General features: G+C 36.5%; 1 protein-coding gene across 1 annotated transcript in view; it reads left to right on the plus strand.

Moving 5' to 3' along the window:
- The window catches only part of MTMR8 (myotubularin related protein 8), a 106528-nt gene that overhangs the window by 88450 nt on the left and 3968 nt on the right, over positions 1–14110 (plus strand). The gene's annotated exons all lie outside the window — the stretch shown is intronic.

Consider the following 14110-nt stretch of genomic DNA (forward strand, 5'->3'; position numbering starts at 1 on the left):
TCATGATAGCAGAGGACTACTAGCTGCTTGCAAGTGTCTCTCCCAGTTGTACTTAGGAGACCACATCAGACTGACATCTCTGCCTTATCAGCTTGTTTGCCTGCCATAGCAGTGTCCAGGGACAAGGATATTCTCTCATCTCAGAGTATTCTCATCACATATTACCAGTCTGGCCATGGGGAACTCTCCCACTATAGACCATTATAGGATCTGGGGTAACCCACATGTGATCCATAGGTGTGTACTTTCCCTTTTTCTATTCAGGCCCACAAGTGCCGACCTAGTGCTTTTCTAGTGGGAGACCCAGGTGAGCAGACTGCCCTTCCCTGGGCAGCTTGGTGCCTCTCTCTCAAAAGTCAATTCTGATGGCGAGGATTTACTCAAATACTGGCACTGCCACTTCTCCAGTCTCATGAGGCATGGGGGAGACCATAGAAAATGTAGAGTGCAATTCAGTACAGAAGAATGCCATGCCAAAGTTATTCGAAGGTGTTCCAAATTCTGAGTCCCAAGTACTTAAGGTCATCCAGGGTTGTTTTGACATTAATCCTCCTATTGACTTGGTAGGTCCCATATTGATTTCCTGGTCATCACTAAAATTCCATCCTTGTTGCCACTTGTAATGAGTTGAGGGATTTCAGGACTGATCAAGGAGAAAACGAAAAGATATGACCGCCGTAGCACACAACAAGCTTTTTGAGGGGGGCGGGTGTAGGGTGTTCAGCAGGCATGTTTGCATGAGTGTGGAGGCCAGCACTAAGAAGGGGAGAAAGGCAAGAAAACTTCTCTTCAAGAAAGAGGAATATCAGAGGGGTTTACATGTCTAGATCACTAGGCAGCATGTCAGGAAGTTGTTGGGTCAGAGGGTTCTGAAGGGCAACAGTGATGTGAGGTCTTTATTACTCCAGGGTTAATCTTATCTTTGGTTAGCAGATGTTGGGTGCAGTTTTGTGGGGTATGCAAGACAGGAAGGCTCTAAAGGGTTAAAAAAATGCTTACTTTGGCTATTTAAAACAATTGGATGTGTAAAAATTTGATTTTGGTACTGGTAGGCTTTTGAGCGAATGGGTTCCCAGCCTGCTCAGAAAAAATAAACAACATAAGGTCCATATGCAGAGGCTACCTTTGGCTCATTTATGTAATAGAAATATGAAATAGTATGGAGCCACTTTGAAAAACAGTTTGTCAGTTTTCTAAAAAACTGAACATGCAAATGCCATATGCCCCAACAATTGCACAAATTGTACTCTTGGCCATATATGCCGGAAAAAAAATCAAACTTTCTGTTTATATGAAAACCTCTACATGAATATTTATAGCATTTTTATTCATGTAGTCAAAAACTGAAGACAGCCCAGATGTCCTTCAACAGGTAAATGGTTAAACAAACTGTGGTCCATCTGTACCATGGAATACTGCTCAGCAATAAAGAACAAACTAAATATATGTAGCACCTTGCAGAGAATATGTTAAATGAAAAATGCCAATTTCAAAATGCTATCTACTGTATAGTTTCATTTACATAAATTTCTTTACAAAATTAAAGAAATAGAGAACAAATTAATGGTTACGAAGGGCTAAGGACAGAGTCCACCCTCTGAGGGGGTGGTGGATATGAGGGGGAGGTGGGTGTGCCTACTAAAGGAGAACAGGAGTTTGTCTAGTGGAATTGTTGGTATCTTGACTATCAGTTTCAGTATCCTGGTTGGGATATTGTACTGCAGTTACCCATTGGGGAAACTGGGTAAAGAGTCCATGGGAACGCTATTATTTCTTTTTAAATTTACTTTTAAGTGTAGTAAAATACACTTAAAATTTACCTTTTTGACCATTGTTAGGTGTTAGTTCACTTTTTTAGGTTTTAGGTTAGTTCCATTTTTAGGTTTTAGTTCAGTAGTGTTAGGTCAATCTTTAGAACTTTTTCATCTGAAACCCTACCCATTGAACAAATCATTTCAACTGAAACCCGATCCATTAAACAAATCATGCCACCTAGTCCCTGGCAACCACCAATCTACTTTCTATCTCTGAACTTGACTAATCCAGGTACCTCATATAAGAGGAATCATACGATGTTTTTCCTTTTGTATCTGGCTTATTTTACTTAGCATAATGTCCCCAAAAGTCATCCATATTGTAGCATGTGTCACAATTTCCTTCCTCTTTAAGGCTGAATAATATTTAATTGGTTGTATATATCGTATTTTTTTTTTAATCATCTGGCAGTGGACATTGGGTTGCTTCCTCCTTTTGGCTTTTGTGAATAATACTGAATGGAACATGTTTGTAAAAGTATCTTGAGTCCTTGCTTCCAATTTTTTTTTTTTTTTTTTTTTTTTTTGCAATGGAGTCTCGCTCTGTCACCCAGGCTGGAATGCAGTGGCACAGTTATAGCACACTGTAACTTGTAATTCCTGGGCTCAAGTGATCTTCCCACCTCAGCCTCCCGAGTAGCTAGGACTACATACATGTGCCACCACGCCCAGCTAATTATTTTATTTTTGTAGAGACAGGGTCTTGCTATGTTGTTCAGGCTCCTACTCTTTTGATATGTATCCAGAAGTGGAATCGCTGGATTATACGTTAAATCTGTTTTTACATTGTTGAGGAAGCACCATAGTGTTTTAAATAGTGGCTGCATCATTTTATATTACCATCATCAGTGGACAAGGTTTCCAATTTTTCCACATCCTCACCAACACTTGTTATTCTTTGTGCTTTGTTCCTTTTATTTGGATAGTAGCCATTCTAATGGGTGTGAGGTGATATATCATTGTGGTTTTGATTTTCGTTTCTCTATTAGTGTTGTTGAACATCTTTTTATGTGTGTCTTGTCCATTTTAATTTCTTTGGAGAAATGACTATTAAAGTCCTTTGCACACTTTATAATTTTGTTGTTGTAGGAGTTTTTAATATATTCTGGATAATAACTCCTTACTAGATACATGATTTTCAAATATTTTCTCCCATTCTGCAGGTTTCCTTTTCACTCTTCTGATAGTGTATTTTGATACACGAAAGTTTAATTTTGATGTAGCCCAATTTATCCATTTTTATTTTGTTACCTATGCTTTTGGTCTTATATCTGTGATATAAGATTGCTGAATTCAGTGTCATGACGTTTTATCCTGTGTTCAATGTAAATAATTTTACAATGTTCACTCTTACCTTTAGGTCTTTTATACACTTTGAGTTAATTTTTGTTTATGGTGTAAAGTAAGGGTTCAACTTTATTCTTTTTTATTTTGTCTCTGTTTTTCTAATTTTATTTTATTTTAGGTTCCAGGATGCATGTACATAATGTGCAGGTTTGTTATATAGGTAAACGTGTGTCATGGTGGTTTGCTGCACCTATCAACCTGTCATCTAGGTATTAAGCCCCACATGCTTTAGCTATTAGTTCTGATGCTCTCCCTACCCCTGCCCTTGCTGACAGGCCTCGGTGTGTGTTTTTTCCCTCCCTGTGTCCATGTGTGCTCCTTGTTCAGCTCCCACTTATGAGTGAGAACATGCGGTATTTGATTTTCTGTTCCTGTGTTAGTTTGCTGAGGATGATGGCTTCCAGCTTCATCCATGTTACTGCAAAGGACATGATTTCATTCCTTTTATGGCTGCATAGTATGCTATGGTGTGTATGTACCACATTTTCTTTATCCAGCCTATCATTGTTGGGCATTTGGGTTGGTTCCAAGTCTTAGCTATTGTGAATACTGCTGCAATAAACATACGTGTGTATATATCTTTATAATATAATTATTTATATTCCCTTGGGTATATACCCAGTGATGGCATTGCTGGTTCAAATGGTATTTCTGGCTCTAGATCCTTGAGGAATCTTCACCCTGTCTTCCACAATGGTTGAACTGATTTACATTCCCAACAACAGTATAAAAGTGTTCCTATTTCTCCCCAGCCTTGCCAGCATCTGTTGTTTCTTGACTTTTTAGTAATCACCATTCTGACTGGTGTGAGATGGTATCTCATTGTGGTTTTGATTTGTGTTTCTCTAATGATCAGTGATGTTGAACTTTCTTTCATATGTTTGTTGGCCACATAAATATCTTTTTTTTTTTTTAAGTGTCTGTTCGTGTCCTTTGCCCACTTTTTGATGGAGTTGTTTTTTCCTTGTAAATTTGTTTAAATTCCTTGTAAACTCTGGATATTAGAACTTTGTCAGATGGGTAGATTGCAAAAATTTTCTCCCATTTTGTAGGTTGTCTGTTCACTCTGATGATAGTTTCTTTTGCCGTTCAGAGGCTCTTTGGTTTAATTAGATCCCATTTGTCAATTTTAGCTTTTGTTGCAACTGCTTTTGGCAATTTCATCATAAAGTCTTTGCCCATGCCTATTTTCTGAATGATATTGCCTAGATTTTCTTCTAGGGTTTTTATGGTCTTGTGTTTTACATTTAAGTCTTTAATCCATCTTGAGTTAATTTTTGTATAAGGTATAAGGAAAGGCTCCAGTTTCAGTTTTTTGCAAATGGCTAGCCAGTTTTCCCAGCACCTTTTATTAAATAGGGAATCCTTTCTCCATTACTTGCTTTTGTCAGGTTTGTCGAAGATCAGATGGTAGTAGATGTGTGGTGTTATTTACGAGATCTCTATTCTGTTTCATTGGTCTAAGTGTCTGTTTTGGTACCAGTACCATGCTGTTTTGGTTACTGTATAGCCTTGTAGTATAGTTTGAAGTCAACTAGTGTGATACCTCTAGCTTTGTTCTTTTTGCTTAGGATTGTCTTGGCTATATGGGCTGTTTTTTTTTTATTTCATATGAATTTTTAAGTAGTTATTTCTAATTCTATGAAAAATGTCAATAGTAGTTTGATGGGAATAGCATTGAATCTCTAAATTACTTTGGGCAGTATGGCCATTTTCATGATACTGATTCTTCCTATCCATGAGGATGAAATGTTTTTCCATTTGTTCGTGTCCTCTTTCATTTCCTTGAGCAGTGGTTTCTAGTTCTCCTTGAAGAGGGCCTTCACATCCCTTGTTAGCTGTATTCCTAGGAATTGTATTCTCTTTGTAGCAATTGTGAATGGAAGTTCATTCATGATTTGACTCTCAGCTTGTCTACTTTTTGGTGATGGTATAGCAATGCTTGAGATTTTTGCACATTGATTTTGTATCCTGAGACTTTGCTGAAGTTGCTTATCAGCTTAAGGAGCTTTTAGACTGAGACGATGGTGTTTTCTGGATATAGGATCATGTCATCTGCAAACAGAGACAATTTGACTTCCTCTCTTCCTATTTGAATACCCTTTATTTCGTTATCTTGCCTGATTTCCCTGGCCAGAACTTCCAATACTATGTTGAATAGGAGTAGTGAGAGGGGGCATCCTTGTCTTGTGCCTGTATTCAAAGGGAATGCTTCCAGCTTTTGCCCATTCAGTATGATACTGGCTGTGGGTTTGTCATAAATAACTCGTATTATTTTGAGATATGTTCCATCAATACCTAGTTTATTGAGAGTTTTTAACATGAAGGACGTTGAATTTTATTGAAGGCCTTTTCTGCATCTATTGAGATGATTATGTGGTTTTTGTCATTGATTCTGTTTATGTGATGAATTACGTTTATTGATTTGTGTATGTTGAACCAGCCTTGCCTCTGAGAGATAAAGCCGACTTGATTGTGGTGGATAATCTTTTTGATGTGCTACTGGATTCAGTTTGCCAGTATTTTATTGAGGATTTTTGCATCGATGTTCATCAGGGATATTGGCCTGAAGTTTTCTTTCTTTGTTGTGTCTCTGCCAGGTTTTGCTATCAGGATGATGCTGGCCTCATAAAGTGAGTTAAGGAGAAGTCACTCCTTTTCAATTGTTTGGAATAGTTTCAGAAGGAATGGTACCATTTCCTCTTTGTACCTCTAGTAGAATTTGGCTGTGAATTCATCTGGTCCTGGGCTTTTTTTAGTTGGTAGCCTATTTATTACTGCTGCAATTTCAGAACTTGTTATTTGTCTGTTCAATAATTCAACTTCTTCCTGGTTTAGTCTTGTGAGGGTGTATGTGTCCAGGAATTTATTCATTTCTATTTCATTCTTTTGCATGTGGATATAAAGTTTTCCCAGCATCCATTTCTTTGAAAGACTGTCCTTTCTGCATTGAATTATCTTGGCACTGTTATCAAAAATCATTTCATTGTATATGCAATGGTTTATTTCTGGGTTCTCTGTTCTATTCCATTGGTCCATATGTGTGTCTTCATGCCAGTACCATATTGTATTGATTACTGTAGCTTAATAATATGTTTTGAAGTCAAGAAGTGTGTGACCTGCAACTTTGTCTTATTTTTCAAGATTGTTTTTGCTATTCAGAGTGCCTTGCAATTCCATATAAATTTTAGGATGTATTTTTTCCATTTCTATAAAAAACCACCATTGTGATTTTGATGGAAACTGCATTAAATCTGTAAATCCCTTTGGGTAGTATTGACATCTTAACAATATTAAGTCTTTCAATTCATGAACAGGGAATGTCTTTCTATTCATTTGTATCATCTTTAATTTCTTTCAACAATGTTTTGTAGTTTATTGTGTATAAGTCTCTTACCTGCATGCTTAGGTTTAGTGAAAGCAGGCTTTCTTGTCTTATTCCCAATCTTAAAGGTAAAGCTTTCAGTCTTTCAACATTGAGTATGATGTTTACTGAGTGTTTGTAATATATAGACTTTATTGTGTTGAGATAAATTCCTCCCATACCTAAATTACTGAGTTTTTATTATGAAAGAGGATTGAATTTTGCCACATTTTTTCTGCATCTATTGAGGTAATCATGTAATTTTTATCTTTCATTCTGTTAATGTGGTGTCTCATATTAATTAATTTGCACATGTTGAATTATCCTTGCATTGCAGGGATAAATTGTGCTTGATGGTGGTATACGTTCCTTTTGATGTCCTGTTGAATTCAGTTTGCTAGTATTTTCATGAAGATTTTTGCATCTATATTCAATATCAGCAATATTAGCCTATAATTTTCTTTGGTATAAGGGTAACTCTGGCTAACATAAAATGAGTTTGGAAGCATGCCCTCCTTTTTGATTTCTTGAAATAATTTGAGAAGTGTTGGGGGGGAGGGGCAGTTGTGGGCACAGCTTCATCAGACTTAAATATTCCTGCCTGCCAGCTCTGAAGAGAGCAGTGGATCTCCCAGTACAGTGCTTGAGCTCTGCTAAGGGACAGACTGCTTCCTCAGGTGGGTCCATGACCCCCATGCCTCCTGACTGGGAGATACCTCGCAGCAGGTGTCAACAGACATCTCATACAGGAGAGCTCTGGCTGGCATCTGGCAGGTGCCCCTCTGGGACAAAGCTTCCAGAGGAAGGAACAGGCAGCAATCTTTGCTATTCTGCAGACTCCACTGGTGATAACCAGGCAAATAGGGTCTGGAGTGGACCTCCAGCAAACTCCAGCAGAGCTGCAACAGAGGGGCCTGACTGTTAGAAGGAAAACTAACAAACAGAAAGAAATAGCATCAACATTGGCTGTTCACGGTGGCTCATGCCTGTAATCCCAGTACTTTGGAAGGCTGAGGCAGGTGGATCACAAGGTCAGGAGTTCAAGACCAGCCTGATGAACATGGTTTAACCCTGTCTCTACTAAAATACAAAAAATTAGCTAGACGTGGTGGCGCCCACCTGTAGTCCCAGCTACTCAGCAGACTGAAGCAGGGGAATCACTTGAACCCAGGAGGCAGAGGTTGCAGTGAGCTGAGATCTCACCATTGTACTCCAGCCTGGAGGACAGAGTGAGACTCCGTCAAAAAAAAAAAAAAAAAAAACAGAACAGCAAAAGAAATATCATCAACATTAACAAAAAGGACATCCACAGAGAAACCCCATCTGAAGCTCACCAGCTTCAAAAACCAAAGGTAGATAAATTCACAAAGATGAGGAAAAACCAGCGCAAAAAGGCTGAAAATTCCATAAGCCAGAACACCTCTTCTCCTCCAAAGGATCACAACTCCTTGCCAGCAAGGGAATAAAATGGGAGGGAGAATGAGTTTGATGAATTGACAGAAGTAGGCTTCAGAAGGTGGGTAACAACAAACTCCTCTGAGCTAAAGGAGCATATTCTAACTCAATTCAAGGAAGCTAAGAACCTTGAAAAAAAGTTAAATGAATTACTAACTAGAATAACCAGTTTAAGGAAGAACATAAATGACCTGATGGAGCTGAAAAACACAGCACGAGAACTTCATGAAGCATACAGAAGTATCAGTAGCTGAACTGACCAAGCGGAAGAAAAGATATCAGAGATTGAAGGTCAACTTAATGAAATAAAGCATGAAGACAAGATTAGAGAATAAACAATGAAAAGAAATGAACAAAGCCTCCAAGAAATATGGGACTATGTGAAAAGACCAAACCTACATTTGATTGGTGTACCTGAAAGTGATGAGGAGAATGGAACCAAGTTGGAAAACACTCTTCAGGATGTTATCCAGGAGAACTTACCCAACCTAGCAAGACAGGCCAACATTCAAATTCAGGAAATACAGAGAACACCACAAAGATACTCCTCGAGAAGAACAACACCAAGACACATAATCGTCAGATTCACCAAGGTTGAAATGAAGGAAAAAATGTTAAGGGAGAGAAAGGTCGGGTTACCCACAAAGGGAAGCCCATCAGGCTAACAGCGGATCTCGCTGCAGAAACCCTACAAGCCAGAAGAGAGTAGGGGCCAATATTCAACATTCTTAAAGAATTTTCAACCCAGAATCTCATATCCAGCCAAACTAAGCTTCATAAGTGAAGGAGAAATAAACTCCTTTACAGACAAGCAAATGCTGAGAGATTTTGTCACCACCAGGCCTCCCCTACAAGAGCTCCTGAAAGAAGCACTAAACATGGAAAGGAACAACCAGTACCAGCCACTGCAAAAACATGCCAAATGGTAAAGACCATCGACATTATGAAGAAATTACATCAACTGACAGGCAAAATAACCAGCTAGCATCATAATGACAGGATCAAATTCATACATAATAATATTAATCTTAAAGTAAACGGGCTAAATGCCCCCAATTAAAAGACACAGACTGGCAAATTGGATAAAGAGTCAAGAGCCATTGGTGTGCTGTATTCAGGAGACCCATCTCACATGCAAAGACACACATAGGCTCAAAATAAAGGAATGGAGGAATATATACCAAGCAAATGGAAAGCAAAAAATAAAAAAATAAATTAAAAAAAAAGCAGTCTTAAAACAACAAAGGTCAAAAAAGAAGACAAAGGAGGGCATTACATGATGGTAAAGGGATCAATGCAACAAGAAGAACTAACTATCCTAAATTTATATGCACCCAATACAGGAGCACCTAGATTCATAAAGCAAGTTCTTAGAGACCACAAAGAGACTTAGACTCCCATACAATAATAGCAGGAGACTTTAATACCCCACTGTCAATATTAGACAGAGCAATGAGACTTGAACTCAGTTCTAGACGAAGCCGAAGTAATAGACTTCTACAGAACTCTCCAACACAAATCAACAGAATATACATTCTTCTCAGCACCACGTTGCACTTATTCTAAAATTGACCACATAATTGGAAGTAAAACACTCCTCAGCAAATGCAAAAGAACAGAAATCATAACAAACAGTTTCTCAGACCACTGTGCAATCAATTTAGAACTCAGGATTAAGAAACTCACTCAAAACTGCACAACTACATGGAAACTGAACAACCTGCTCCTGAATGACTACTGGGTAATTAATGAAATTAAAGCAGAAATAAATAAGTTCTTTGAAACCAATGAGAACGAAGACACAACATACCAGAATCTCTGGGACACAGCTAAACCTGCCTTTAGAGGGAAATTTGTAGCACTAAATGCCCACAGGAGAAAGCAGGAAAGATCTAAAATCACCACCCTAACATCACAATTAAAAGAACTAGAGAAGCAAGAGCAAACAAATTCTGGCAGAAGACAAGAAGTAACTAAGATCAGATCAGAACTGAAGGAGATAGAGACATGAAAAACCCTTCAAAAAAATTAATGAGTCCAGGAGCTGGTTTTTTCAAAAGATCAACAAAATAGATAGACCACAAGCCAGACTAATAAAGAAGAAAAGAGAGAAGAATCAAATAGACACAATTTAAAAAGCATTAATTCTTTAAATATTTGGGAGAATTCTTCAGTGAAGCCTCTAGCCCTGGGCTTTTCTTTGCTGGGAGGTTTTTGATTCCTGATTCAATTTCTTTAGTCAATATTAGTCTGTTCAGTTTTTCTTTGTGATTCAGTCTTGGTAGGTTGTATGTTTCTAGGGATTTATCCATTTATTCTAGGTTATCCAATTTATTGGTACATTGTTGTCTTTATGATCTTTTAAATTTTTGTTACATCAGTTGTAATGTCTCCTTTTTCATTTCTGATTTTATTTATTAGTCTAGCTAAAGTTTTATCAATTTTGGAATTTTTTTTCTGAAAAATAAACACGTCTTAGTTTCTTTGTTTGTTTGTTTGTTTGTTTTACAGAGACTCACTCTGCTGGCCTGGCTGCAGACAGGACAAGGCTCAAGCAGTCCTTCAAACTCAGCTCCCAAGTTGCTGGGACTACAAGCATGTGCTATTTTCTAAATTTTTTTGTAGAGGTAGGGTTTCTCTGTGTAGTCCAGGCTGGTCTTGAACTTCTGGCCTCAAACAATTCTCCTGCCTTGGCCTCCCAAGGTGCTGGGATTATAAGAGTGAGCCACTGCATCTGGCTTCACCTCTTAGCTTCTTTGATTTTATATTCACTAGTTCTTTTATTTTTTCTCTAGTCTTTATTATTTGTTCCTCCACTACTTTTGGGCTAGTTTGTTCTTTTCCTAGTTCCTGAGATATAAAGTTAGGTTTTTCATTTTAGATCTTTCTTCTTTTTTAGTATCACTATAAATTATCACTATAATTTATCACTATAAATTTCTCTTTTTATTAATATTTTTAATTGCCCAGTCATAATTGTATATATTTCAGGTGTACAGTGTGATGTTTTGATATATTAATAAAATGAGGAATGATTAAATCAAGCTAATTAGCATATCCATCACCTCATTTAGCCATCATTTTTTGTGGTGAGACAGTTGAAATTTACTCTCTTCAATTTTGAAATATACAATACATTATTGTCAACCATGGTCAGCATGCTGGGCAGAAGACCTCAAAAACTCACTCCTTTTATCTAACTGCATCTTTCTACCCTTTGGCCAGCATCTCCCCATTCTCTCCTATCTCAACCTCTGATAACCACAATTTTACTCTCTGTTTCTATGAGTTTGATTGTTCTAGCTTCCACGTATAAGTGAGAACAGAGTTTTTGTCTTTCTGTGTCTGGCTTATTTCACTTACATAGTGTCCTCCAGTTCCATCTATGTTGTCACAAATGACAGCATTTATTTCTTTTTTAAGGTAGAATAGTATTCCATTATGTATATATATCACATTTTCTTTATTCAGTCATCTATTGATGGACTCTTAGGTTGAGTCCATATCTTGACTTTTGTGAATAATGCCAGAATGAACATGAGAGTGCAGATATTTTTTCAAAATACTGATTTCAGTTCCTCTACCCAGAAGTGGGATTGCTGGATCATATGGTACTTCCATTTTTAATTTTTTGTCGAACCTCCATACCGTTTTCTGTAATAGCTGTGCTTATAAATTTCCTTCTTAGTACTGCCTTTGCTGCATCCTACATATTTTGGTATGTTGCGGTTTTGTTTGTTTCAAGATAATTTCCAATTTCCCTTTTGATTTCTTCTTTGACCCACTGGTTGTTTAAGAGTGTGTTTTTTTAATTTCCATATATTTTTTAACTTTCTAGGTTTCCTTTATGCTATTGATTTCTAGTTTCATTCCATTGTGAACAGAAAAAAATACTTGGTATGATTTTAATCTTCTTAAATTTGATAAGCTCTATTTTATGACCTAACATGTGATCTACCTTGAAGAATGTTACATGTACTTTTGAAAAGAATGTGTATTGTACTGTTACTGGGTTGAATATTCTGTATATCTATTAGGTCCATTTGTTCCATAGAGTTGTTCAAGTCTGCTATTTGTTTTTTGATTTCTTTCTCTGATTGTTCTATCCATAATTGAAAGTAGAGTATTAAAGTAATCTATTACTGTATTTTTGTCTGTTTCTCCCATCAGTTCCATCAGTGTTTGCTTTACATATTTAGGTACTCTGATGTTGAATGCATATATATTTATAATTGTTATATTTTCCTGGTGTATTGATTCTTCCATAATTATATAAAATTCTTCATTGTCTCAATGACATTTTTTGACTTAAAGTTCATTTTGTCTGATATTACTATTGCCACACGTGCATTTTTTCTTTTTCTAAGTTACAATTTGCATGGAATATCTTTTTTTATCCCTTCACTTTCAGTCTATGTATGCCCTTAAATCTAAAGTGAATCTCTTATAGACAGCATATAATAGGATGTTTTTCTTAAACTATTCAGTCTTTCTGTGTATTTTTATTGAGGAGTTTAATCTATGAATATATTTCAAGTAATTATTGATAGGGGATGATTTACTGTTGCCATTTTGTTCATTGTTTTCTGTTTGCCTTGTAGGGATTTTGTTGTTGTTCCTCTTTTCATTTCTTGCTCTATTCCTTTATGTTTTGTTTGTTTTGTTTGTTTGTTTAGTTTATGCTTTGATTTGTTTCACTTTTTTTTTTTTTTTTTAACTTCTGTAGGTATTTCCTTTGTAGCTACCATGGGGCTTACATAAAATATCTAACAGTCTAACACTCTTGTCTTAAACAAGTAACAACTTAACTTCAATTATGCACACATTACACGTTTTCTTCTTCTCCCTTATGTTATTCATGTCAAAGTTTACATCTATTTATATTGTATATTCATTGGCATACTTTATAATTATGTTAATACTTTTTAAAAACTTTATACTACAATTAAAAGTGACTTACCCACAATCATTACAGTAATATAGTATTCTTTATTAGTTTATATACTTACCTTCACCAACAACTTTTATACTTTTTTATGCTACTGTGTTGCTATTTAGCATTCTTTCATTTTTGTTTTCATTTTCATTTCCCTTTCAATCTAAAGAGAAGACTTCCCTTTAGATTTCCTGTGAGGCAGGTCTAGTGGTAAAGAACTCTCTTAGCTTTTGTTTGTCTGGGAAAGTCGTGTTCTCTCTTTAGTTTTTGAAGAACAGTTTTGCTACATATATCATTATTGGTTCATAGTTTTAGTTTTCCTTCAGCTCTTTGAATATATTATCCCACTCTCTACTCTATTCTGACCTGAAAGTTTTTTTTGCTGAGATGTCTGCTGATGGTCCTAATGGATTTTCCTGCATATGACAAGTTGGTTTTATCTTACTGCTTTCAAAATTCTGTTTTTGACTTTTGACAATTTGATTATCATATGTCTCAGTGTGGATTTCTTTAGATTCATCGTATTTGGGTCATTTTGGCTTCCTAGATCTGGATATCCATTTCCTACCCCAGATTTAGAGAGTTTTCAGTCATTATTTCTTTAAATAAGATTTCTAGTCCTTCCTATCTTCTCTTGGGACTCCCATAATGCATATATTGGTCTGCTAATTAATGGTGTCCCATAGGTCCCTTAAGCTATTTTATTTATTTTTTTATTCTTTTTGCTTTGTGTCCCTCTGACTGGATAATGACAAATAATCTGTGTTTGAGTCTGCTTAGTCTTTTTTCTGCTTGCTCTAGTCTGTTGTTGAACTCCTCTATTGGATTCTTTACTTCAGTTATTGTATTCTTCAGCTTTAAGACATCTGCCTATTCTTTTATATTTTCTGTCTCTTTGTTGAAATTTTCACTTTGTTTATGGATTGTTCTCCTGAGCTTGTTGAGATTTTCCATGAGGGATACTTTGAGTTCTATGTCAGGTCATTCATATATTTTCATTAGAGTCAGTTTCTGGAGTTTTAGCTTCTTTCTTTGTTCAGATTGTGTTACCCTTTTTCTCCACATTAGAAAAATCCACTATCACTCCCAGTCATATGAATTGGCCTTGTATAGGAGAAGACATTCACCAGCCAACCAAGCCAGAGCTTCTGTGGGCCTTTCAACCCATTGTCCTAGTTTAAACTGCTGTCTTTG

Source organism: Mandrillus leucophaeus, unplaced genomic scaffold, assembly GCF_000951045.1.
Source record: "Mandrillus leucophaeus isolate KB7577 unplaced genomic scaffold, Mleu.le_1.0 Scaffold713, whole genome shotgun sequence".
Lineage (NCBI taxonomy): Eukaryota > Metazoa > Chordata > Mammalia > Primates > Cercopithecidae > Mandrillus > Mandrillus leucophaeus.